This window comes from Zingiber officinale, chromosome 2A, assembly GCF_018446385.1.
Source record: "Zingiber officinale cultivar Zhangliang chromosome 2A, Zo_v1.1, whole genome shotgun sequence".
NCBI lineage: Eukaryota > Viridiplantae > Streptophyta > Magnoliopsida > Zingiberales > Zingiberaceae > Zingiber > Zingiber officinale.
The window spans coordinates 119,407,991-119,413,372 of NC_055988.1; the positions used below are offsets into that span (position 1 = coordinate 119,407,991).

General features: G+C 42.1%; 1 long non-coding RNA gene across 1 annotated transcript; it reads right to left on the minus strand.

Moving 5' to 3' along the window:
- Nucleotides 1-593: 593 nt before the first annotated feature.
- Nucleotides 594-3,368, minus strand: LOC122042093. Its single transcript, XR_006129159.1, has 2 exons — nucleotides 2,749-3,368; nucleotides 594-905 (listed from the first exon to the last, which is right to left on the minus strand). It is a non-coding gene; the product is annotated as an uncharacterized LOC122042093 (long non-coding RNA).
- Nucleotides 3,369-5,382: the final 2,014 nt, after the last annotated feature.

Genomic DNA, 5,382 nt, shown 5'->3' on the forward strand with positions numbered 1-5,382 from the left:
GGTGGGTGACCGCGGTGCCCCTAGGCGCTGGGGCTGGTTGAGATGGCCAGCTATGGCGCTAAGGGACGACTGTCATACGACGATGGAGAGGGAGAGACACTCAGGAGAGGAAAAGACGCGTCAGCATGGAGACAGCGAGAGAGGCGACGCTAAGGAGGTAGAGGACTGTTGCTTATACAAGGGAAGACAGCGACGAGGTGTGTCCTGGTGGCCAGATGCCATTGCAGTCGCTGACGATGGCCGCTGGGGAGAGAGGAAGAGGAGAGCATGGGTGTTGGCTCCGACGACGCTGGTGGCGACCTGAGAAGGTGACGTGCACAGAGCTACAGACGAAGGCAACGGTCGAGATGGAGAAAGGGGTGGTCGGCCTTGGAGGCAGCCGGCTTTGGAGGAGAGCCGAGGCGGCGATGTCAGCGGTCTACGAGGAGAAGAAGACTATCACGCCCCCAAAGGAGTCCCTACCGAAAAATTTCAGCAGCATCTCCCCCATACCGGTGACAATCTAAGGCATATATACATACAAAATACATCAACCACATACGGTTGGAATATACACACAACCACGCAGTTCATAATGCAGCTCACACAGCTGAAACATAGCATAACCACGCAGTTAATAATGCAGCCCACTCGGCTGAAATATAGTACAGCGGAAATCACAAAATAACGAACATGAAATGAACAAAACACTACTGCGAGCCAGCTCAGATTGACACAACATTACCAAACCAATACAAGATACCATAACACAAAACTCCAAGTTGACATCGAATTATTACAATACAAAGATCACAAAACCAAACACAAATAGCAAAGGAAACCAAAACCAGAAGATCGTCCTCAGATGTGACATGGGACTGGCGAACAGGGCCTCCAAGCGACTCCATAATTCCTTTATCTGCTACCTGGCGAAATAAATCAGGTTATGGGGTGGTGAGTACTAAGACTCAACGGGTAATAGACAAATAGTTCATGAACATAATAAAGAACTAGAGATACAAAGGTATACAGTCTTGTAGGAAAAATAGTAGATACAACTGTGATATCATAATAAGTGTCCATACCTGAAACCATATCCTAGGCTAGAAATAGAAGGTCAGGTGTAGCAAAGACCTGCTACAATACTACTCATAACTACATGGGTAACATGTGATGTATATACATATTACCAATAAGCAAACCAATGTCTAAACCCATACCTCAGGTATATATCTCAACCTATGTGAGCATATCAGCATCAGTAAGCAACAACAGCATAAATAAGCAACAACAGCATAAGTAAGCAATAGCAGCATAAGTAAGCAACAGTAGTATAAGTAAGCAATAGAAACATAAGTAAGCAATAGCAGCATAAGTAAGCAACAACATCAGCAGGTATAATAATAACAGCGTATACACGGATGATCACCCCGCTCACCCCTCTGCACCACGACCCCTGTATGGTCGAGAGGCCGGATCGATGATAACTGTACGACACTCCAGCCTCCACTACTCTCGAGTGATCGAGTGGACAGTTTACATAGTAGCTATCTAGCTACGTAGCAATAGGGTCCCTACTGCTCACAACTCCAGCGGCCACTATCCATGAGTGACCGAGTGAGTGCATGACAGGACAAGCTGCACGCTCCAGCTACCACTACCCATGAGTGGCCGAGCGTGTGGCCCTAGCTAACGACCCTCTCAACCACAAGGGAGACATGGTCGTCGGCATGTATGCAATGACATGATGCGTAAAATACAACAGTCATCAGATATATATAAACAGAAAACAGATATGATACATGAAGCCAGCATGCTCAGTAAGGTGTGTAAATAACAACATTCAAGCAAGTAAGCATGATATCTGATATCCATATATATCCACTATCTAATATCTAATATATGGTATCTGGTATCTACTAAATATCATAGATAGCAACAAGAGACTGTATAAATACATAAGCGAGTAGCTCAACGATTGAGTGGATAAGCTTCAAACACAAGAAAAATACGAGTGGAGTCAAGATGAGCACAGTAACTATCTGAATTTTTAACTCATGCACTAAGATTAATGTACTAAAGAGATAAAGCAAGAAGTATCCGCTTTTAACTGTAGATCGTGTTGTACTTTCTTCACTTCAGAACACTAGTCTTGTATCAGTGTCCTATAATAAACCATACGATTACAACCAAATCCCTTCATACATTAAATTGCTACCTAAAATCAAATCCAATCAAGAAACCCTAATTAAACCTATCCAAATCCAAAGACATCGATGTCGACTCATCCGAAGAAGCTTGCTACTGGAAACTCCTGGCCGAAACCACAACAAATCCTTAGTTACAATTTATTTAACACTACCAACAGAAGCCGTATAAATCCCACCATTACTACTAATTACAATATCAATCCAAAGATTCTTATTACAATCATGTACTCATCAAACTCAACTATTAAACACCCATTCAACAATAGATCCATTAAACAAGAGATCAAATCTCCCTAAATCACGTCGTTATTTAATCCATGTTTTAAAACAACTAATCATTATCCACTTGTTATCCATAACATCTAGTTAACAACTACACCGTTCCAATTTGAATCTAGATGTATGAATCCACCATAACTTACCTCAATCCATATCTGCAACAGCAATCCTCCACACCATAAGAATCACCACAACCAAAGATCTTCAACTCAACACACACCCTAAATCAAAATTCAACACTTCTTTAACTAAGCACAAGATCACATACTCAATCCCTCACCTTTCGGTCACATTGTCGGATCAACTCAGCCTGGTTAGAAATTTCTTATCGGACCAGGGATTCAAGTCCAACACCGATCTTGAAGCTGGATTGGCGACTGAAGGTAAGGATTTGGTGGCTGCAGCCAGGGAACGGCATTAGGCAATCGACCGATGGGAAGAGGCTCGGTTGAAGGTGATGGTGGTGTTGCCCAAAGCTAGGGCTCGGCATCAACGAGGGATCGGCTATGCCAGACAATCTGGCGTTCACAGCAGCGCTGCTCTCGGTGATCGAGGTAGCCATCAACAAGGCTGACGACGTCTGATGGTTGGCCGGCATCGCCAGATCGAGAGGAGGAGGGAGATGAGATCAGCGGCATCGGCTCGGGCAGTGGCGATCTCTCTCTCCCAGCCAACAATAACGAGATGCCCCTCCGGTGGCGCTCGGGTGGTAGCTCTCGACACCGATGATGGTGGATCTGGTGGAGAAGGCGCGCAGAGGAGACAAGAAGAAGAGGTATCATCGAGATCAGGAGAAGAAGATCGGATCAAAGGGGAGAAGAAGAAGATCGGGGCAAAGCGGTGCGTGAGGGAGATGAAAAAGGGTTTGGGCATGGTTGCATGTGGCGATGTGAGGAGAGGAAAAATAAAAATAGACAATGAACTTAGGTTTTGTTTAATCAAACCCTAAGTACACTTCTCAGTCAACTTTCATTTTTGGGTATTTCAAATAGGCTTTCACCTTACCCCACCGATACATCCCCTCAAAACGAGTCATACGGACTCCGTTTAAATCCCGAAAAATATTTAAAAATTTTCGAAAAATCCAATAAGATTATTTATCAAATAACCTTATTATTTATTTATTATTTGGGTGTCGTATTTTATATTCTCCTCCACTAACAAAAATTTGATCCCCAAATTTACTTCTCAACTCAGGGATCCTCGTCCAAAGGTAACCATCAAGCAACATACTCATATATCACTCCATCCAAGTATCATAAGCAAATCTCCAATCGTAAGAGATGACTCTGTGGGTTATGAGCTCACCCTGCTTCCGCTACTCTCACATTGTTGTCTAGCCCACTATGGGTAAAAATCTACTAGCTATAAATGATTCCCTCACTACCTCCGAAGTTCATAATACACACTATCAACAAATCCTCCAACATCTATATAGTGCTCTCAAACTATCCATCAGTCTAAGGGTGGAAAACGGTACTAAAGCGAAGCTCCGAACCCAAAGTCTACTGTAAATCTATCACTATCATGATGTGAATCATGGATCTCCATCCAATATAATACTCAGATATATACCATGAGATCCGGTAATCTCTCTAAAGTAAAACTCTGCTACTCGATCGAAAGAATTTGTTCTACAGATCGATAGAAAGGAAAACAAATCTAGTCAACCAATCAATGATTACCCAACACAACATATCTTCTCCGTGTCCTGGGTAATCCCACACCAAAGTATATCATAACCTACGCTCAACTCCATCCCAGTATCCGAATCTACTGAAATAATCCTGCTAGCCTCCAATATTCAGCCTTCACTTGCTGACAAACTAGACATCAAGCTACAAAACCCGCGATATCTTTCTTCATGTCGTTCCACCTATCGGAACATTTCAAGACTCTATACATCGGGTACTACTCGCATGTATTGCCAATCTGGATAAGTGTGCTTCCTAGAGTAACTCCTCCCAGACTGGATGTGACTCAGGAACACACATAATCTCTCACAGTAATAATGAATCCCGTATCAATGACGTCACCACATTTTCAGCGTGAAAATGATAACTATTAACTCCAGATTTTGAGTCGGATAATTTTCTCATAGTTTTCCAACTGTCGAGAAGAATATAGAATTACTCGACTGTGCTGCTTCAGAACTACACCTAATCCCTAGCATAATACCTCTGTGAAGAGTACAAATCCGTCTATACGAAAAGATAAAACTAACATGGGTGCAATAACTGCAACTAGTCTCGCAAGCATCTATCTATACCCTTCCTAGACAGTCCAGTCAATAACATAACAACGCTAGAGAAACCCTCAACCAATCTCTGGTATTATCCAGTCACACCAAGGTAGCTGCGAGTCTCCTGTGTAGATTTTGGCTACTCCCAGCTGGTAACAGCTTCTATCTTCTGTGGATCCATTGATATATCCCCACTAAAGATAATATGTCTTAAAAATTCCACAGAAGACAATCGAAATGTGCACCACTGAACTCCGCATAAAGATGTTCCCATCAAAACATCTCCAGAACTATACGAAGATGGTGTACATGATCCCCCTTGGATCGGGAATAGATCGTAATATTGTCACTGCAGACAATATCAACTGATCCAAATACTCTAAGAATACCAAATTCACCAAGTCCATGGAAATATCTAAAACTAAGCCTAAATGGAAATAGCAAATACTTATTGTTGGAATGTATACTAAAAGCCTAGTTTTTTGTATAAACATTTACTTAGAAATAAGAATCATATTGGTCAAATATCTACATTTATAAGTTAAGTGTAGTTGTTCAATTAATTTATATTGTAGATAACATGGTGTGTGGTGTCACACACAAAAGATCATGTTATCAATTCCTTATAAATTATAAACAGTAGCTCACGACTGAGATGGAAAGGAACAAATC